Below are 23995 nucleotides of genomic sequence, written 5' to 3'. Positions count from 1 at the left end.
AACTTTAATTTTCGATTTAGAAGTTTTAAGTTTTTTGAGGCAGAGATAGAAGAAATTTTTGTCACTTTGGTTCATATGGCGTACAATATTTCACATTTGTGTCATAAGTGTGGATATGGAAAAATTCAACAAAAATTCTATTTTTAAAAAAATTCTCAATAACTTTTATAGTCCATATTTTCCTTATTTTTTTATACCCCCCACCATAGTATGGAGGGTATATTAAGTTTGTTTTTCCGTTTGTAACGCATTGAAATACTCATTTGCGACCCTATAAAGTATATATATTCTTGATCAGGGTAAAATTCTGAGTCGATCTGTGCACGTCCGTCCGTCCGTCTGTGGTAATCACTCTAGCATCCACAAAAATACAGATAGGACGCTGAAATTTTGGGAAAATGTGTCTTTTGTTTGCAGGCAGGTCAAGTTCGATGATGGGCTATATCGGTCCACGTTTTGGTATAGCCCCCATATAACGGTACCCCCCGATTTGCGATATTTTGACGTTTTTAGCTACATTTTCAGACCGATTTAGCTATAATTTGACATTTAGGGTTCTTAAGTGTCAATAAACTTATATAATAAAAGTTGTGGACATAGGTCCAAGTTTTGGTATAGCCCCCATATAACGGTACCCCCCGATTTACGGTATTTTCAAGTTTTTAGCTACATTTTCAGACCGATTTAGCTATAATTTGACATTTAGGGTTCTTAAGTGCCAATAAACTTATATAAGAAAACTTGTGGACATAGGTCCACGTTTTGGTATAGCCCCCATATAACGGTACCCCCTATTTACGGTATTTTGACGTTTTTAGCTAAATTTTCAGACCGATATAGCTATAATTTGACATTTAGGGTTCTTAAGTGTCAATAAACTTATCTAACAAAAGTTGTGGACATAGGTCCACGTCAATAAACTGATATAACAAAACTAGTGGACATAGATCACTGTTTTGGAATAGCCCATATATAACGTTACCGCCCGACTTCAGGTATTTTGACGATTTAAGTCGCATTTCTGGAACAAATTAGCTATAATTTGATATTTAGGGTTCTTAGTGACCAAAAAACTTATATTCGAAAAAAATTATGAACATAGGTACATGTTTTGGTATAGCCCCATATAACGGCACCTCCTGATTTTCGGTATTTTGAGATTTTTACCTGCAATTTTTAACCGAATTAGCTGTAATTTGAACATTTGACATTTGAAGTTTTTAGTGGTCACCACACCTCTCCACCAAAATTGTCTGAAATTTTGGGGAAATGCGTCTTTTATTTGCAGGCAGGTCAAGTTCTATGATGGGCTATATCGGACCACGTTTTGGTATAGCCCCCATATAACGGTACCCCCGATTTACGGTATTTTGACGTTTTCAGCTACATTTTCAGACCGATGTAGCTATAATTTGACATTTAGGGTTCTTAAGTGTAAATAAACTTATGTAACAAAAGTTGTGGACATAGGTCGACGTTTTGGTATAGCCCCCATATAACAGTACCCCCGATTTACGGTATTTTGACGTTTTTAGTCACATTTACAGAACTATTTAGCTGTAAATTGACATTTAGGGTTCTTAAATGTCAATAAACTTATATAACTAGTGGATATAGGTCCATGTTTTGGAATAGCCCCCGTATAACGTTACCGCCCGATTTCAGGTATTTTGAGGTTTAAATTCACATTTCTAGACCGAATTAGCTATAATTTGATATTTAGTGTTCTTAGTGACCAAAAAACTTATATTCGAAAAAATTATGAACATATGTACATGTTTTAGTATAGCGTCATATAACGGTACCTCCTGATTTTCGGTATTTTGAGATTTTTACCCACAAGTTTTATCCGAATTAGCTGTAATTTGAACATTTGACATTTGAAGTTCATAGTGGTCACCACACCTCTCCACCAAAATTGTCTGAAATTTTGGGAAAATGCGTCTTTTGTTTGTAGGCAGGTCAAGTTCGATGATGGGCTATATCGGTACACGTTTTTGTATAGCCCCCATATAACGGTACCCCGATTTACTGTATTTTGACGCGTTTAGCTACATTTTCAGAACGCTGTAGCTATAATTTGACATTTAGGGTTCTTAAATGTCAATAAACTTATATAACTAGTGGACATAGGTCCATGTTTTGGAATAGCCCCCATATAACGTTACCGCCCGATTTAAGGTATTTTGACGTTTAAATTCACATTTCTAGACCGAATTAGCTATAATTTTATATGTAAGGTTCTTAGTGACCAAAAAACTTATATTTGAAACAATTATGAACGTAGGTCCATGTTTTGGTATAGCCCCATATAACGGTATCTCGGTATAACGGATTTCAGTATCCCCATTTAACGGATTTTCGGTATTTTGAGAATTTTACCTACAAGTTTTAACCGAATTCTCTGTAATTTGAACATTTGTCATTTGAAATACTTAGTGGTCACCACACCTCTCCACCAAAAATTGTCAAGAAAGGTCGATGTATTGATAAAGCTCCCATATAAAAGTACCTCCCGATTTTCAATAATCATATTTTCATATTTTCGTATAGCCCACATACCTCCGAACTAGCTGTTAATGGCATTTGAAGTTCACGTTATGTACCGATTTTCGGTATTTTGAGGATTCTAGCTACAATTTTTAACCGAATTAGGAGTTATTTGACATTAAAGGCTCCCATCAAAAACTGTCGACATAGATCCAAGTTTTATTATAACCCCTATATACCTCCAAATTTCTAGCCCACCAAAAATTGTCAACATACATAGTTAGATATAGGCACCATAAAAAAGGGCCTACCGAATGAAACATTTTATGTACATTATCTGACATTTTAACGTATCCACTTAAAGTTGGGGACAGGAATGAAAACTAATTATTCCATTTTAGTTCAGAATATTTTATGGTGGAGGGTATGAAAAGTTCGCAAGCCAAAATTTGGTAATTTTACAGCTTTCGGTCCAATTTCCCGAAAGTATGAACTAGCCCCTGAAAAATATTTGTACTGTCGTAAAAGGGCAGCGAATATAAGTTGTTACAACAAAAATCGAAGCCATCTGTTCGTATTTGAACATCGGATTGAGAATGCAGTCTATGTATCAGCTAGCGAGTATAAAAACGGGAGAGAAGCAAGTGAACGAGTAAATGTTAATTCAGGCAGCCAACTGAAACCGTTTGTTAGACAAAAAATAAAGAGAATAAAAAATCTCCAAAATCAGACAGTATCACTATATAGCTTTATCAAAATGATGGCCTGCTCCGGCAAATGTTTGGCGAAAAGCTTTGAAGCGCATGCAAAGACTAAATTTCAAATTTCAGACATTTCAATGTCCTTAAAAATACCGAAAAACGGGAAGTACCGCCCTGGGAGGCTGTTTTAAAACGCAAAACGATGCCCAAAATGTATGTGGAAAAGTTTTTAACCACTGAAAACTCTAGAAAACGTGGTAGAAATTTTTGGTAAAAATGTTTTTTAGGTTTTGAAATGGGACTACTACCTTCAAAACTCCTTAGAGTGACTGGCGTTATATGGGGGGTATAACAAAACGTGGACCTACATATATAAAAAAAAATTGGCGTTTATTTTTTTTAGATTCTGGAAACACAAAATACCAAATAAGAACCATTTTGGAGTGCAAATGGGGCTAATACCTTCAAATTCAAAAATTCACTGAACCGTCGACGCGTCACGTTGTATGGGGCTAAAAAAACTAGACCTATATATCCCATTTTCAATACAAAAACTTTTACGGACCTACAATACATTTGACTAAAATCGTATACACCTACACCAATCCGTTCGGACACTAGAGTGATTTCCTAAGAAGGGCACACGGTTATGGCTATGTTGATGTAGAACTACAAGCTGATCTAAAATATATATACTAAGATTATTTCGAGGAGTTATAAATGGAATGACAAACTTAATATACACCCAGAGAAAAAATTACACCATACGTGGTCAAACTCAACGTATCCGTTGTCGATAGTGTAGCAACACCGTTTGTGGTCGAAATGAGCACGCCGTTGTCAATTTGACACCGAGATGTTGTCAACGGTTTCCAGAATTGACAACGTACCGTGGTCAAAGTGAGCACGTTTGTGGTCGAATCGATTTTTCCCTCTATGCACCCTTCATTACATGGTGGAGGGTATAGAAACCAATAAAAATTAATATATTGGAGCATTTCTCTAGATTTTAATTAAATGTGGCAGTTTCATTCCATGGTATTACTCCTCCCCTATTGTCTACCCGACTTTTTACTTGTGACATCTTTAATTGGTTTGGGCATAATTTTCAATAAACTTAAAGACTATCAAGCTAATAGTAATTTAAATAGACGATACTAACAGCTCGAGGGGAGAAATCTCCCCTGACAATATTTTGTCAACCCTCCTTAACATCTACTTGTATACCAATGAAAACATTTGTGTCACTCCTCATTATTTTCGTTAATTACTCAAATTTCAAGATGTAATTATTCACAATACGACCAAAATATAATATTGCAAGCCTACCTTGACAAACGAATTCTTCTTCTTTCTTCTTTATTTACTCATCCGTTATCCGGATATAAGTGATCGTACAATTCATCTTTTTTTAATATTTATCGCATTTTAATTATTATCTTATTGTATAGTGGTTGTCAGCTCTCTGTGTTTTGCAGCATTCAGCAGATCGGTTTCGTTGCTATAACCTGTCCAGTCCATGATATTTTTGAGCCAGGATGTTTCTTTCCTTCCTCTAGCTGGCCTTCCTTCAATTTTTCCCTTCAGAATTGCTTGTAAAATTATGTATTTGTTGTTCCTTAATACATGTCCCAGATACGCTATTTTGCGCCTTTTATACCCTCCACCATAGTATGGAGGGTATATTAAGTTTGTTTTTCCGTTTGTAACGCATTGAAATACTCATTTGCGACCCTATAAAGTATATATATTCTTGATCAGGGTAAAATTCTAAGTCGATCTGAGCACGTCCGTCCGTCCGTCCGTCCGTCCGTCTGTGGTAATCACTCTAGCATCCACAAAAATGGAGATAGGACGCTGAAATTTTGGGAAAATGCGTCTTTTGTTTGCAGGCAGGTCAAGTTCGATGATGGGCTATATCGGTCCACGTTTTGGTATAGCCCCCATATAACGGTACCCCCCGATTTGCGGTATTTTGACGTTTTTAGCTACATTTTTAGACCGATTTAGCCATAATTTGACATTTAGGGTTCTTAAGTGTCAGTAAACTTATATAACAAAAGTTGTGGACATAGGTCCACGTTTTGGTATAGCCCCCATATAACGGTACCCCCCGATTTACGGTATTTTGGCGTTTTTAGCTACATTTTCAGACCGATGTAGCTATAATTTGACATTTAGGGTTCTTAAGTATCACTAAACTTATATAACAAAAGTTGTGGACATAGGTCCACGTTTTGGTATAGCCCCCATATAACGGTGCCCCCCGATTTACGGTATTTTGCCGTTTTTAGCTACATTTTCAGACCGATTTAGCTATAATTTTACATTTACGGTTCTTAAGTGCCAATAAACTTATATAACAAAAGTTGTGGACATAGGTCCACGTTTTGGTATAGCCCCCATTTAACGGTACCCCCCGATTTACGGTATTTTGACGTTTTTAGCTACATTTTCAGACCTATGTAGCTATAATTTGACATTTTGGGTTCTTAAGTGTCAATAAACTTATATAACAAAAGTTGTGGATATAGGTTCACGTTTTGGTATAGCCCTCATATAACGGTACCCCCCGATTTACGGTATTTTGCCGTTTTTAGCTACATTTTCAGACCGATTTAGCTATAATTTGACATTTAGGGTTCTTAAGAGTCAATAAACTTATATAACAAAAGTTGTGGACATAGGTCCACGTTTTGGTATAGCCCCCATATAACGGTAAACCCCGATTTACGGTATTTTGACGTTTTTAGCTACATTTTCAGACCGATGTAGCTATAATTTGACATTGAGGGTTCTTAAGTGTCAATAAACTTATATAACAAAAGTTGTGGATATAGGTCCACGTTTTGGTATAGCCCTCATATAACGTTCCCCCTTGATTTACCGTATTTTGCCGTTTTTAGCTACATTTTCAGACCGATTTAGCTATAATTTGACATTTAGGGTTCTTAAGTGTCAATAAACTTATATAAGAAAAGTTGTGGACATAGGTCCACGTTTTGGTATAGCCCCCATATAACGGTACCCCCGATTTACGGTATTTTGACGTTTTTAGCTATGTATATTTTCAGACCGATTTAGCTATAATTTGACATTTAGTGTTCTTAAATGTCAATAAACTCATATAACTAGTGGACATAGGTCCATGTTTTGGAATAGCCCCCATCCCATTTAAGTCACATTTCTAGACCGAATTAGATATAATTTGATATTTAGGGTTCTTAGTGACCAAAAAACTTATATTCGAAAAAATTATGAACATAGGTCCATGTTTACAAGTTTGAACCGAAGTATCTGTAATTTGAACATTTGATATTTGAAATTCTTAGTGTTCACCAAGCCCCATATAAAAGTACCTCCCGATTTTCAGTAATTTGATGATTTTAGCTACAATATTAAACCGAACTAGCAGTAATTTGACATTTGAAGTTCTTTGTGGTCACAACACCTCTCCATCAAAAATGTTCAACATACGTCCATGTGCGGATATAGCTCCCATATAACGGTACCTCCCGATTTTCAGTAATTTGGCAATTTTAGCTAACTGTAATTTGACATTTGAAGGTTGTAGTGGTCATCACGCATCTGCATCAAAAATTTTCAACATAGCCCCAATATTTTACTTAAAATTTTTAACCGAACGTAGGTCCATGTTTTGGTATAGCAACAAACACCCCGATTTTCCGTACCTTAGCTTTATTTTTGGACGAACTTTCCGTAATTTGAAATTTAAAAGGCAACAAAAATTCTGCAACAAAAATTGTTAATTTAAGTTCATATTTCCCTATAGCCCACCTACCTCCGAACTATCTGTTAATGAAATTTTAAGTTCCCACTTTATGTACCGATTTTCGGTATTTTGAGGATTCTAGCTACAATTTTTAACAGAATTAGGAGTTATTTGACATTAAAGGCTCCCATCAAAAACTGTAAAAATAGTTTGATGTTTTATTATAACCCCTATATATCGGTACCTCCCAATTTCTAGCCCACCAAAAATTGTCAACATATGTAGATAGATATAGACACCATAAACAAGGGCCTCCCGAATGAAGCATTTTATGTACATTATCTGACATTTTAACGTTCCCACTTAAAGTAGGGGACAAGAATGAAAACTAATTGTTCCATTTTAGTTCAGAATATTTTATGGTGGAGGGTATGAAAAGTTCGGCCGGGCCGAACTTAACGCTTTTTTACTTGTTTATACTTGTTATTAATTGCCGGCTTATATTTATCCTTCTTAGTACTTCGTCATTAGAAATTTTCGCAGTCCATGGTATTTTCAGTACTCGCCGGTAAATCCATATTTCAAAGGATTCCAATTTTCTTTCATCAGAGGATTTGAGCGTCCAAACTTCTGTTCCATATAACAGCACCGACCAAACATAACATTTTATAAAACGTATTTTTGTTGTTATATTTATGTCATGACTTTTCAGGGTTTTACTATATTTACAGAAAGCATCTCGCGCCATCTCTATTCGACTTTTTATTTCTTTCGAGGGATCCCATTTGTCGTTTATTAACATCCCAAGATATTTAAAGGTTCTCACTCTTTCTATTTGTGTACCTTGTACTTTTAAGTTCACCTCAGCATGGGGATTTTTTCTGCTAATGATCATGTACTTCGTCTTCTTCATGTTGATTTTAAGACCATATTTCTCACTTACACGTGCCAGTTTCTCTACTAGTTTTTGTAGACCGGATATGCTCCCTGCCAGTAACGTAGCATCGTCCGCATACCTTATATTGTTGATTAGTTTCCCATGAATTCTGATTCCGATGTTTTCTCCTTCGAGTGTTTCTTGGAATATTTTCTCTGAATACACGTTGAATAACAGGGGAGATAAAAGGCATCCCTGTCTAACACCCCTTGATATGGCAATTTCTTTTGTGGGTTCTCCACTTACGTCAATTCGTGCCGACTGATTCCAATAAAGACTTTTAATGCACTGGAGTTCGTTTTCTGGTATTCCAATAGTATTCAAGATTTCTATTAATTTGTCATGTTTGACGGTGTCGAATGCCTTTTCATAATCAATAAAACACATGAACACATCCTTCTGGGCATCTCTACATTTCTGTGTTACAACTTGAATGCAGTATAATGCTTCTCTTGTGCCCATTCCTTCTTTAAACCCAAATTGGGTACTTCCCATGTGTGCTTCACATGTAGTATATATTCTGCTATGAATTATTTTTAGAAATATCTTCAAAGCATGACTCATTAAGCTAATGAGTCTGAAGTCACTGCATTTCTTTGCATTGTTTATCTTGGGAATTGCGATGAAGGTGGATTTGAGCCATTCTTCTGGATAGTTTCCAGTGTTATATATGTGGTTAAAAAGGTTGATTAATAGTTTTACGTTATTAGAATCAATAAGCTTTAGCAATTCTGATGGGATTTCGTCCGGTCCTGTAGCCTTTTTATCTTTCAAGGATTTTATAGCGCATTCAACTTCGTTCCGTGTTATAGGTGTTCCCCTTCTTGAAATTTGCAAAACCTCTCCATAAGGTGATCGTTCGTTATCAGTAAAAAGATTGGTAATGTATTCCTCCCATATCTGCTTTTTTCCATCCAAGTCAAAGACAGCTTCATTGTTTTCGTTAATTAAAACTGGGTTAGATATTTTCTTTCTATATACACCGACGGATTCCTTTAGTTTCTTGTGGAGGTTGAAATCATCATGTATACTTTGTAAGAATTCAATTTCCTGGCATTTGGCATTCAATAGAGCATTTTTGGCTGATCGGGTCGCGGATCGTATTTCCCTGTTTATCTCCCAGTATTTTTCATAATTTTTATTTTTGTACTTGCTTCGTTCATTCCATAGTTCTCGAATCTCGTCGGTAATCCATTCTTCTGTTCTTGATGGTGTTCTCTTTCCCAGAATGTTCTTTGCAGTCGTGTTTATAACATCTTTCACCTTGTTCCACAATGTGTGCACATTTTCTTCATTCAACTGTTGCAATTGTCTATTAATATTGTTTTGTAGCTCGTTTTTTAATTGCCGAGTCTTTAAGTTTTTCTATATTCAGTTTATTTTGAGGCAGTTTTGTCCGATTCGATGCAAGTTTAATTCGTATATTTGCGACGAGTAAGTTGTGGTCCGACGGCACATCTGCTCCTGGGTAGGTCGAACATTTTGTAACACTGGAGAAATATCTTTTATTTATTATTATGTAGTCTATTTGGTTTCTCACAATTTGGTTTTCATTGTCCTGTGGGGATTTCCAGGTGTATAACCGTCTGGGATGTAGAGGAAAACACGTATTGGTCACTTTCATACAATATTCCTGACAAAATTGCACTAGTCTGTCTCCTCTATCATTTCGTTCGCCTAGGCCATATTTTCCCGTAATATTTTCAACTTCTTGGTTTCCGACCTTGGCATTAAACTCTCCTTGTATTATTGTTATTTCATGTTTTTTTGTCATCTTTAGTAACTGCGAATTCAATTCGAACTATTATTAAATCTATGCCTTCGCTCAAATTACACTATACAACACTGAAAATGCAAACAACTTCTAGTATGAATTTTTTGAAAGAACATACTGAGACTACAAAAATCCTAGATGGGCTTTGTTCTGTCAGATCCAGTTCGGATTTTATGGCCTCATCTAAACCGGGCTAAAACTACAGTTTTTTGCATTTATCGGGCCTTTATCTCAGAAACGATTAGGAATTTGGCCTTGTTATCTTTTGCAATATTGTGGCCCTTAAGTAGTAGAACTTATCTTTTGAACAAACTATATAAGAATAACTCCATCTAGGACATCAAAATCGATAAAATATAGAAAATTTTACATAATTGCTGAAATCCTGGTCAGTATCAGCTAAGCTATTGGGAGTTGAACCAAATAACCTTTTGCAAAACTCTTCCAAATAATGTTCTTAGCAATTCTTCAGAACATTCTGAAACTCTTAAATGCTTACTTCATGTCGTTTCAGTGGTATTTTGCACAGTTCACACCAATAGTTTATTCTCGCGTTTCGGATTTCACCAGATTACTGACATTCATTAAGTCGTCGTTGAAAAATATACTGAAAACAATTTGACGGAGGCATATTACAACAATGACATTTTCTGAAGAGTTGTATATTACATTCCAGCGAATATTTTTCCGGCAGAAACCATTAAGTAAAATTAACGGTTTTGGAGATATGGTGTGAAATGTATACAAATTATGGAAATTTTCAATCTTTTATAAAATTTGAGACACTAAATGTAGTTTCAGTGGTATTTTGCACAGTTCACGCACACAGTTCACACCAACAGTTTATTCTTGCGTTTCGGATTTCACCAGATTATTGGCATTCATTAAGTTGTCGTTGAAAAATGTACTGATACAATTTGACGGAGGCATTTTACAACAATGACATTTTTCTGAAGAGTTGTGTATTACATTCCAGCGAATATTTTTCCAGCAGAAAACATTAAGAAAAATTAACGGTTTTGGAGATATGGTGTGAAATGTATAAAAATTTTCGATCTTTTATAAAATTTGAGATTTTAAATGTAGTTTTTCGAGTTCCTTATTTCTCCAAATACTTTATTCTTGCCCTAGTCTACAAATTTGCTTCAGAGGTCAGATGAAGATTCACATTGGTTTCCGAGATATTGCCCAGAATTGCACTAAAACGTCAATATTTAAGTAGTGTTTAGATTGGGCCAAAAAATCCATGCTGTATCTGACACAACAAAACCTAACAAGGGTTTTTGTCGTTTGGTCTGTACTTTCAAAAAATCCTTAGCTTAAATTGTTTGCACAAGATTACCTTAAAAATGTTGCGCAATGTTATTCCCATGCTGGCGGAAATGACATTTCTTAATAATCATTCAATGTATCAATTTTCTCGATTTCGTAATCGTTTAATTACAATTAAAATTGTATCAATTACCTTCCGAATGTGTTCGTTTAAAGTTGTACTGCCTGTATACGAAAGAGAATATTGCACAAGAAAACAAGTAAGAAAGGCATTAAGTGCGGCGGGATGAACTTTTTATACCCTCCAGCATAAAATATTTGGAACTTAAATGGAATAATAAGTTTCCTGTTAGGTGCAAAAAAAAACTTTCGACCACAGATACCCCCTCTCCCCATTTACCTACATTTTGTCAAAAACTGTATCTAAAAATGTCTTCAATCTGTTGGTACCTTTATATGGGTGATATACCAAAACATGCACCTATGTTGACGATTTTTGGTGGAGAAGTTTCCTGAATACTGAAAACCTCAAGTGCCAAATTGCATCTAGTTCGATTAAACTGTGTGGCTAAAATCGTCAAAATGCCGAATCGGTTGTACCGTTATATGTGGGCTATTCCAAAACATGGGCCTATAGTGACGATTTTCGGTGGGAAAGTTTTGGGCCACTATCAGATAGTTCGGTCAAAAAAATAGCTAAAATCCCCAAAAATAACTTAAATCGGGAGATACACTTATTTGGGGAGTATTTAGGAACACAAAATGTCAAATTACCGCTGAGTCGATTATTTGGGGAGTATTTAGGAACACAAAATGTCAAATTACCGCTGAGTCGATCAGAAAATGTAGCTAAAAGCCTTAAATTATCTTAAATTGGTAGGTACCGTTATATGGGCGCTATGCCCAAACGTGGACCCATCTAGGCAATTTTTAGTGTAGAATTGTTTCAGTGATTGGGAACCTCAAATATCAAATTTCAGCTTATTCGGTCAGAAAATGTAAGTAAAAGCCTCTAAATACTTTAAATCGGGCTATACCAAAATGTGGAAAAAAAGACACTCGTTCTGTCTAAATTATTGCGGACGCTAGAGTGATTTCAACAGACAGACAGACAGATGGACATGGCAGGATCGTCTTAGAATTTTATCCTGATCAAAAATATATGTACTTTATAGTACTTTATAGTACTAGTAAAAAAGTATCAGTCGGCTTTGCCGACAGAGGTATACCCTCAGCATGTGTATATTGAAACAATTTTTTCCCAAAATACGTATGTATGTGTTTAGGGGGTTTTAAAAAATTTGGGCGTTTGAACCGACAAAAATGTTGATTAGGATTAAAGATCAAAAGTTTTGCGGAGGAGATACTAAAAGGAATGGATCGACATTGACCGTTACGGAAGTGGATCTCCATCCACAATATATGGTGTCATAGGGGGTTTTTACACTCTTCGGGCTGTTTGCTCAAGAAGTATGGACTTGCCCCTAAAAAACTTTTAATATCGTAATTGAGACAGCGAATGCAAGTTGCTTCAACAAAAATCAAAGTTGATCGATATTAGGTCTTAAAGTGAACTTATCCGAAATTTTGTGTGGGAGGTACCGGATAGAGTGGACAAGCATGGTCCATATTTGAACCTGATCTATATCTGGTAGATATATTAGGATGTGTAAAGTATAGACCAATTCGGCCACTCCCTTCAAGAGTTACCGTACGAACAATTTTTCCGAACATTTTGGAACTTTTGTGGGGGAGGTACCTGAAGGAGTGGACCGATATTGCATATCTTCAAACTTAAACTATGTTTGAACAAAATATTACTAAGGCCATATTTTGGACAGAATCGGCAGATCCGTTCGAGAGTTATCTTGCGCTCCAACCACCTCACAGGGTGTCATAGGGGTTTTTTTGCAACTTTCATGCTATTTTCTCAGGAAGTATGGACTTGCCCCTGATGAAGCTTGTACCGTCGTATGGAGGGCAGTGAATACAACTTCCTAAAACAAAAATCAAAGCGATTCGAGAGATGGCCCTAAACTGAACTTTTCCGAAGTGTGGGAGGTACCCGAAGGAGTACACCTATTGAGACCATATTGGAACCTCATATTACTCTGGTAGAAAATTTACGCTAGACAAAGTATGGACCAAATCAGTAACTCCCTTCAAGAGTTATCGTGCGCACAAGCTTTCCGAACATTTTCGAACTTTTGTGGGGGAGGTACAGGAAGGAGTGGACCGATGTAGCTCATCATCGAACTTAAACTAAGTTTGGGCAAAATAATACTAAAGCCAAAATTTGAACCGAATCGGTTCATCCGTTCGAGAGTTATCGTGCGCTCCAGCCAGCAGGACAGACAGACAGACAGACGGACGGACATGGCTAGATCGACTCCAAATTGTCTGAAACACATTTCGTCCAAACATACTTGGGGTCTAAAACCATTATTTCGATGAGGTACATTTTCATCGTATCAAAGTGTATATACCCTCCTTAGCCTAAAGGCTGAGGGTATAAAAACAAACTTAATATAACCTCAATACTATGGTGGAGGGTATAAAAGCTGTATTCGATGATCATCGCTTTATTTCTTCACCCATTGATACACATTTTTGATTGTTCATTTTTTCCTCCATCAGGAAGAAAAAAAAAACTTGTTTCACATTTTATTTTTGGCCTTTTTTGAGTGTCCACAAAAAAAAGAAAGAACGCTTACTTTTTTCGTGTTACATACATACATACATATGTAGAAATCATTGCCTTTGGAGATTTCGACACTTTCAATCAACAAATAAAATATAGGCACGGTTGACAACTAACTTGTAAGAAAGCGGCGTTAAGTGCCGAATGCATTTTGGTAGGATACGTTTTTTAGCTCAACAACGAACTGGTAAAAATTTTTCATCGATTGGACAATAATTGCTGCCTTTCAAGCATTTTCGTGAACATTTACCTTAGTATGTATTTTTATGTATTTTTTTCATAAACGTTACAAAAGAATTTCTTACACTAAAAAATAATAAGTTTCTACAAAAATAAGATGGTTTACAGCATGATTCTTATGAATCGTTTCAATTAGTAATTAAATTCGGTTATTAAGAATGTTCTGTAATTCAAAGCTTCCCTCAAATAATTGTACGGACGCAACCAGGAAATATCTTCACCACCGTTCAATTGGAAAATAACTTCGAAATCATTTACCTACGGCATGATATTTGTGACAGAATAAAGTTTATCATGTTTCTTGAAAGTTTGAAAATTAGGAGTACTTTACCAAATTAAAGTTTAAGTTTTAGAGGATTTACAATTCAACCACAAAAATTGAACAGTAATTCAATTACTAATAAACACGAGCTTTTATTTTCGCTTGAATACTTTTAACGGTTATAAATAAATGTTTTTCCATTTCTTTATGTCTGACTGAACACGTTTATTCTACGAATAACATGAGATAAGAGATTTGCTGCAGAGCATGACAATTTAACAGATTAATGTTTTTTTTCGCAAAAACTGTCAAAAAATGTATACGTGTCAACATACATGCGCATATTTGAAACAAACCTAACATTTACATATATGTATGTATGTAGTTGCAAAAATGATAATGTCCACTGAAGTGATAACCCTGTCGGACTTTTATTAACCAGTTGATAAAATGATTGATAATAGATCGATAAATTTTAAACTGACTAAAAACTGGCTGAAAAGTTATCTAGAGATGAACCACTTTGAACAAAAACAATTTTCGGCAATTGTCCAGGTCTAGATAACTTTTCGACCAATATAAAGTTAGTCGAAAAGTTATCTAGAAATTAACCTCTCTGGAAACAGAAACATGTACCATCTGCAAAGTATTTGTGTTTGTCGAAGAAATAAGGCACAAATGTATAAATAATTCGTACTTGCTTTTTCTTAATATTCTTCGTATAAATGCAGCATCCAGTTATAGAATACAGTGTTGATGGACTGAACATATTCGTACATATTACCCATATTATTCTGGAATTAAAAAGGAACACAAAGGAAATATATGTACAAATTTGCCCCTTCTTCTCTCTAACAAAAAAGAGACAGAGAGAGGGAGAATATGAAAAGTCAAAAATAAAAAACACACAGAAACGAAAATTGTTTTTTTTCACATTATGTTTTAAACTGACTAAAAATAGGCGAAAAAAAGTTAGTTTATTATCAGTCGAAAAGTTATCTGGCGTTGGACAATACTGACTACTCAGGCGCTCATCGCCTTGTAAAATTACTCAGTTGGCAAAAGGCAAAATAATCGATAAAATGCCACTTATGTTTAAAAAAAAGCTAGCTTTATGTGAGCTTTAAATCGGCCACAGTCCCTACAGGGAATAAATAGAGGTAACCACCAAACAACATTCATTACTAAAACTCACTCAAAATTTTAAAAGGGGGGTCATTGTTGACTTGTCCTATTTAAATGTGAAAAGCAATAGCGTAAATTTAAGTAATGAAGCTTTTTCAGGAAAAAACAATTTAAGTGTTTTAAGTTTTAACATGACACAAAGAAAAAGTATGTAGTTAAAAAACAAGTAAGCAAAGGCTATAGTCGGACAGGGCCGACCATACGATACCCTACACCACTACCCTGCGAGTTAGATTTCAGCAAATCAAAGTTTCTTTTGGACAAATAAGCTCATTGTAAGAAATAAATTTTTGAAGTCTGCAACCTTATCACATTAAGTTTAAATAACAATATAATAATTGTTCCACAAACATCACAGAGGGGACAGGACGTGCACCACGATTCATATTACAGCAATAGTATGGGGCATACTGTTTATCGCCGAGTCCGAAAGGCATGTCTTAAAACACCACATGTAGAGAAGTTGTACACGGTTGAAATACTCAGAAAATGTCGCTAACTTTACTCAGGGTTTGAAAGTTTGTATTATGTATTCGTTCATCACAATTTTCGACCTGAAATTTATCGGTATAGGTCCAGGTCTTCATATAGCTCCCATAGAACCGTACCTCCCGATACCCGGTATTTTGATGGTTGTGGCCTCAATATCAAACTGAAATGCCTGACATTTTGTATTCAGTCTTCGTTGCAGGTAAAAAAACTTTCCACCTGAAATTTGTCGTTATATGTCCACGTCTTCATATAGCTCCCATAACCAGAACCTACCGATTTTCTGAACTTTGAAGGTTATGGTCTCAATATCCCTCCGAATTGGCTAAAATTTGGTATTAAGTCTTCATTGGGGGTATTAAACTTTCCATCTGAAATTTGTCGGTATAGGTCTATGCGTTCATATAGCTCCCATACTATGAAAGCTCCCCATTTTCGACATTTTGAATATTGTGGCTCTGGTTACAGATTTCTCTATTTTATTGACTTGTTTGAAGTGAATTTCAAACAAAAAATGTACACATAAACATTTTAGAAGATATTATTGAAATATATGTAGCATACGAAAATATGTGAAATACAGAAATTTTCCATATGCAAAAATAATATTTGCATATGCATCATTTATACATTTCGCACATTTTTGCATATGTGATATACATATTTCGATTGGAATTTAATTAGAAGCCAAAAATATGCAAATTTTACAAAAATAGGTGTTGCATAAAATTCCGCTGTCTACATATCATTGAGCTGATATTAATCGGGGTGCTCTCATTGATATGAGAGAAGGCTCCCTTGTCCCTACTGGGATGTTTGTGGAACAATTATATACAGTACATTTTAAGAAATATTCTTAAATTTGAAAATTGGCGTTGTTTAGCAATTTCTGCTACATCTTTAAATTTTGAACAATTGGACAGGTAAAATTCCACGCAATTTGTAAGAACTGGGAATTTGTCTGTTATGATAGAGAAAATTTGTAGCATGGGAGGAAGATGTGGTTCTCTTCACAAAACTCATTATATCTTAAGTCGTAGGTCCGTTACCAAGCACACATATTATTGCAATTTTCATCAGAGGAAAGATCGGTAGTTAATTTTTCATATATAGGCGACTTTGCCGGTATATGGCCACCAGGGATTCAAATATGGACCAAACATAAAATGTTTTTATTTAGCATACAAAAGTAATGGTCCATTGCACCCGCTAAATAATACCAGATCATCATCAAAAATTGTAGGCATCTTCTTCGACCTAAACTCCTACCTCGTGCAAAATTTCGGAACTATTGATCTATAATTGCGACCTCTAGTATGCTTTTGATTACATTACAAGCAAAACACTCGATATATTAGGCTGTAACTCTGTTATCTGACCACATAAATCAACATAATTGGTATTAATTGAAAGGGCAAGAGTTGTCCTTCCAAATACTATTTATGTGGGCGGAATGTGTGGTAAAGGAATAAAAATATTACCGGTATATTAAAAATTTTCACAATTTTCACACAAAAGTTGTGGTCCATTTAACCCTCTAAACATCATCCGATCACCATCTCAAAATGCAAGCTTCTTCTGTGTCATATAATCTTACATTATTTAAAATTTCGAGGCGATCGGACCATAATTGCGACATACAGAGCCGCTACAAAATCGGATAAAAATTTAGTTTTTGGTCCATTTCACCCGCTTAATATTTCTCGATCATCACCAATAAGAATAGGGATCTATTCTGATCTGAACCCGACCTCCATACAAAATTTCGTGACGATCGGTCCATAATTGCGGCCTGGAGCGTGTTTACAATTTATAATGGACAGACGGACGGACGGACGGACAGACACACATCTCAAAATCGCTTTATCTCGTCGAGATATGAAGATTGGTATACCACATTGGGGGTCTCCGACGAATATTTCGAGGTGTTACATGAATTTTTACCAAAACAAACTTATAATACCCTTTTCCACATTGTGGTATAGGGTATAATAAAACGAGGGTTCTCAGTTCACTCAATAACAATTACTTTGGAAGCGAACAAAACTATTAATCGTTCAGAAATTAAATATCAATGTAAGGCACAAAGTGTGTCCTCTATAATATCGAAAAGAGATACCAGCATCCATTTTAAGGCGAGGCTGGTCTGGAAATTTTGAAGTATTACGATAAGAACAAATAACAAGTAAAAAGCCGTTAAGTTGGGCCAGGCAGAAGTTTTTGTACGCTCCACTATAAAAAAGTCTTAACTAAATCGGAATAACTAGTTTCTTTCACAATTTTAGGGGGAAAATGTTTCGACCATGGATACCCCAAATGCCTAAAATACACTGTGAAAAAAAATATTTTTTTTTTTTTCAAAATGATGGGAAAAACTGATTAGATTATGAAAGTAGAGCTATAAATATGAGACTTTCCCATTCTTAGTTTTTTCAAAATGTTCGAAGATATCTTGGAATCCTTGCATTTTAGGTATATAGTGTCTTTGGCAATTTTACAGAGGAGGGTGTGCGAAATATTTTTGTTAAACATTTTAAACTTAATGCTTTTTTCGTCCCTTTTTGGAAATTCTTTCAAAAACTCCTTTAAAATGTAATCATGTCAAATCCAAATATTCTACAAAATTGTTCGCCATACAATTTTACTATATGTCTCAGAATACACCAAATCTGTAAATCTTGTGTAATCTCCAGTAATCTCTAAAAATGAAAAACACATTTTAGGGTTAAAGTCGGACTTCATCTGAGTTTATTCAAAATTGTTCCACAAACCATAATTTTAGAGAGATGGCCTCAAAGACAAAAATTTCACAATGGATCGCCAAGGAAATTAAATGTCTATTTGCATTATATATCATGAAAAGATCAGTATCAATTTTGCTGAAAAACATGAAAATATTTCCCAATTTTTTGATGAAAAATTTTTCCTTCTTTTTACGAGTAGATACATGAAAGTAATATTGAACTTGTTTTTAGGTGAAAAGTGTCAAAATAAGAAAAATTCCACACAAAATTTCACTATGAGTTTCAGAATAAACCATATATCTAGGATACTATTTTCTTAAGAAAATTAGATTACAAATTTATATATTTTAGAATGAAATTATGTGTTTTAATTTTAATTCCATACTGGATCAAAATCTAACAAAATCCTTCACTTTTTGGGGATATGGTAAAAAGAAGAAATGTTCCAAATCAAATTTCACTATGAGTCCCTGAATAAAGAAATCTGTAACCATAACATATAACATTCTTAGCAGCCCTTGTTTTTGAAACATATTTTAGAAATTTTATCCAGATTGTCGTAGTGATTGGACTCTATAAATATCTTATTGATGGTTTTTCGTTATGAATTCATGCGGAAGGTGTTGAAATATTTGTGGTGAACTTATATTTGAAAAATATAGAAAACCCAGACTTTTAACTTAAATTACGTAGTTAGGATAATCCATTGGTTGATTATATTATATGTGAAAATACATGGGAGCTCTACAGCTATGGTACAGTGAAAAGATAGGTGTCATATGTCATGTATGTGAGCATGATTTTGCGGGGTCCAAAAATACAATGATGGGAATAACTCCTGCTTTGGTGACATTTACGAATTAACCCCAGAAATTTACATATCCCCAAAAAGGGAAGAATTTTGTTAGATTTTGATCCAGTATGGAATTAAAATTAAAACAAATAATTTCATTCTAAAATATACAAATTTGTAAACTAATTTTTTTAAGAAATATTATACCTAGATATATGGTTATCCTAGATATATGGTTTATCCTGAAACTCATAGCAAAATTTTGTGTGGAATTTTTCATCTTTTGACACTTTTCGCATAGAAACAAGTTTCATATTACTTCAATGTATCAACTCGAAAAAAAGAAGGAACAAATTTTGATCAAAATTTTTTCAGCAAAATTGATACTAATATTTTCATGATATATAATGTAAATATGCATTTCATTTCTGTGGTGACCCATAGTGAAATTTGACGAAGAATATTTTTGTCTTTGACACCATCTCTCTAAGATTATGTTTTGTGGGACAATTTTGAATAAACTCAGATGAAGTCCGACTTTAACCCTAAAACGTGTTTTTCGTTTTTAGAGATTCCTGGCGATTAGATAAGATTTACAGATTTTGTGTTTACTGAGACATATACTAAAATTTTATGGCGAACAATTTTGTAGATCATATCAAAGATCACATTTTAAAGGAGTTCCCCACATCCTCCTCTGTAAAGTTGACAAAGACACTATATATGTATTTATAATGCAAGAATTCCAAGACATCTTAACTCGAATATTTGGTTACTTTCCGAAGTAACCGTTAAAAACGCCGATACACGTGTCTCAAATTTATTTAGCTCTACTTTCACATTCTACTCAGTTTTCCTTGTATTTTTTTTTTGTCGCACAGTGTTATCTAACCACCGGGCATATTTTCATAGAATAGGAATCCAGCCCCTGAAAACAATATAAAATATTAACAGAATCACTTCGTATATAAGTGGTACTATATGATAGTTTTGTTCCTTTACGTTAAAGATTCTTAAAGTTTTACCATTTTTAAATCGGAAAGCGTTTCTTACCCCAAACCGAGCAAAACTTGAAGCAAAATATAAGAGAGAGCATGCCAAAATGACTTTCTCTTTTACTACTTGCTGCTCGACAAATTTCGTGGTATAAAAAGTGGAAAATCTGTCAAACTGCGGACTTGACGTTTATTTGACAATTAAAGCCCTAAACACATCCAACGTTTGAGTAAAGTTGGACGTCGTATCTGATAGAAGAATAAAGAAAAGGTCAATCTATGTTACCCTCGCTTTTTTATTATTCTATCAGAAACGACGTCTAAGTCCCGGGCCACACTAGCCTGAATTTCATTAAAAAATTTCATGAAATTAGGCTTTCTTAGATCGAACTTTCCACTACAGCATTTTCATGATTTTACTCTACAATGGATCTCGATCTAGAAACGAATAATTTCATGAAATTTTTCAATGAATTCACTCTAGTGTGGACCTGGACTAACTTTGATGAAACGTTGGAAGTATTTAGGGCTTAAGGCAAAACAAAAGAACGCGCACCGGCAAAACAAATAAATAAAATATACATTTCTAAACAATATGTCAAAATTGGAAAATTCACATTGATTGTGGGTTTATTGAAGATCTATCGTCCTCACATATGCTTGGTAATGCACGCAGTTTTGTGATTTTCAGGGCATTTGGAAAATAGTTCATTGTGGTTATATACTTATTTTATACCGATAGAAATAATAATGAATAGAAATTCAAATAATTTGAATGCAAACAAATTTATAAATCCCAAAATTATTCATATTCAATTACACACTAAGTAAGATAGTACTTATAAGTCAGCTCCGCTAACGGTGATATACCCTCAGCATCTGACCAAAAAAGAAGCAAACATAATAATTATGCCGTATAAAAAATATATATTTTGTAGGTATCGTAATGTAAGGCTTTACCAAATCTAACTTCTGATTTTTGAAAAAGTTTGAGAATTATTTTTTGGAAATTTTGGACCATAATCTTAAGAAATATGGACTTACTACGGAAAAAATGTACCGCTGCAATAGGTACCGTGAAAAGAACCTTCTTCAAAAAATTCAAATAGATCCGAAACTGGTCCTTAAATTATACTTTTCCCAAATTTTGTGTAGGAGGTATTCGAAGAACGGGACCGATATAGTCCATATTCCAACCTGATACATGACTGGATGAAATAATAGGATGTGCAAAGTTTGGACCAATCAGAAAATCCCCTTGAGAGTTATCTTGCGGATTTGCCATTTTAGTTAGGTTTCTTGGTTGTTTTTCAGGGTTTCTTTGACCTTTTCGGCCATAATCTCTGGACTTGCCACTGCAATTGTACCATCGCAAAGGGGACCGCAAGGACAATCTGCTGAAGAAAATCAAAACGATTCGATAGGACTCTTAAATTTCACCTTTCCAAGTTTTGTGTGGGAGATACTTGAAGTTGTGGAATGATATAGTCTTACCGGATCTATATCTGGAAGGAATACTAATATATGGAAAGTTTGGACCAAATCGATTTCGCACTTCGACAATTATCGTTCACACAATTTTTCAGACAAATTTTGAACTTTTGTGGGGGAAGTGTTGAAGGAGTGAACCGATATGGTCCATATTCGAAATTAAACTAAGTTTGGGCAAAAATTACGAAGTGCAAAATTTGGTTCCAATCGGTAGATCTGTTCGGGAGTTATCATGCGCACCAGCCAGCTAGACAGTAAGAGAGACAGATGAACGGAACTGAAAATTTCTCTGTCATGATATAAGACAGTTGGTAGCATGGGAGGAAATTATGGTTCTCTACAGAAACCCCATTACATATTAGGCAGTATTCCCGTTATCTGGCAGACATATTATTGCAATTTGCATCAGGGGAAAGGTCAGTAGGTATTATTCCATATGTAGGCTACTTTGCCGGTATATGCCTTCCAGAAATTAAAACATTGACCCAAAATAAAATCTGAATATTTTTCATACAAAATTAATGATCAATTTCACCCGCTAAATAATATCAGATCATCATTCAAAATTATAGGCATTTTCTTCTACCTATACTCTTACCACGTGCAAAATTTCGTGACTATTGAACTATAATTGCGACCTCTAGCGGGTTTATAATTATACTACAAACAAAAAACTGGATATATTAGGCTGTAACTCCGTTATCTGATCACGCACATCAACATATTTGACATCAATTGAGAGGTCGAGAGATCGTCTTCCAAATATAACTCACGAGTGGGGAAGGTGTCTTTCAGGAACAAAGATATAAGCTGTTTATTAAAAATGTTCACAATTTTCTCACAAAAGTTATGGTCCATTTAACCCTCTAAATATTATTTGATCGTCATCTCAAATTGCAAGCTTCTTCTTTGTCATATACTCGTATCTTATTTAAAATTTCGAGGCTATCGGACTATTATTGCGACCTACGGAGCAACTACAAAATCGGATAAAATCATGTTTTTGGTCCATTTCACCCGCTAAATATTTCACGATCATCACCAATTAAAATAGCGATCTATTCTAATGTGAAACCGACCTCCATACCAAATTTCGTGACGATCGGTCCATAATTGCGGCCTGGAGTTTGATTACAATTTATAATGGACAGACGGACACACGGACGGACGGACGGACACACATCTCAAAATCACTTTATCTCGCCGAGATATGAAGATTGGTATACCACATTGGGGGTCTCCGACGAATATTTCGCGGTGTTACATGAATTTTTCCCAAAACAAACTTATAATACCCTTTCTACATAGTAGTGTAGGGTATAAATAGTGGCACAAGGTATGAAAAAGTGGCACAAAATTTCAAAAAGTGACACATTTGGTATCAATATAAAAAAGTGTCACAGAAGTGTCAAAGCTCAAAAAAGGTGTCAAAATTGATACTTTAGTGGCACAACGATCACGCTGTTGCCCAGCCAGGTGAAATGTACCACCTACAGGGCTACATCAAGGTGTCGACCTATCTTTACAATTTATAGTGGAAAAGTTTTATAACTGCAGGGAACCTCAAAATTCACATTTCCGGTAGTTCCGTCAAACAATCCCAGCAAAATGTTCGATGCCAAAGATGACATTCTATCATGGGTGCAAGTGATCTGGCATGTCATCATTTTAGCATCTTCATCGAGCGTGGACCCCAAAAGATGCAATTCATTTTTGGATCCAAAGCATGTCATTTACACCAATGCTTTGACATGTCATTTTCACCAATGCTTTTACATGTCATTTCCACCAATGCTTTGGCATGTCATTTTCACCAACCCTTTGTAATGACATTATCATTACGACGAGAGTTTTAACAAAGTTGGTTGTAATTTCGAGTCCCCGACAACATCAATCCTATTGAAAAGAATTAATCTTATATATTTAGAAAAATGTGTAAATAAAAACACACAATTCATCTCTATTGGGTGATGGAATGGGTTCAAATGCTGATGAAAAGATCGGATCTTTCACGACTTCCTTTGCATGGGTTCAAATGCTGATGAAAGATCAGATCTTTCACGACTTCCTTTGCGTTGGTTCAAATGCTAATAAAAAGATCGGATCTTTCATGACTTCGTATGAACCAATGCAAAAGATGCCATGAACCCACGTCATCGCATGGAACACCTTCCTACAAATTTTGCTG

Source organism: Musca autumnalis, unplaced genomic scaffold (genome assembly GCF_047663935.1).
Source record: "Musca autumnalis isolate F117 unplaced genomic scaffold, ASM4766393v1 scaffold_2, whole genome shotgun sequence".
Lineage (NCBI taxonomy): Eukaryota > Metazoa > Arthropoda > Insecta > Diptera > Muscidae > Musca > Musca autumnalis.
This window is presented reverse-complemented; position numbering follows the sequence as displayed.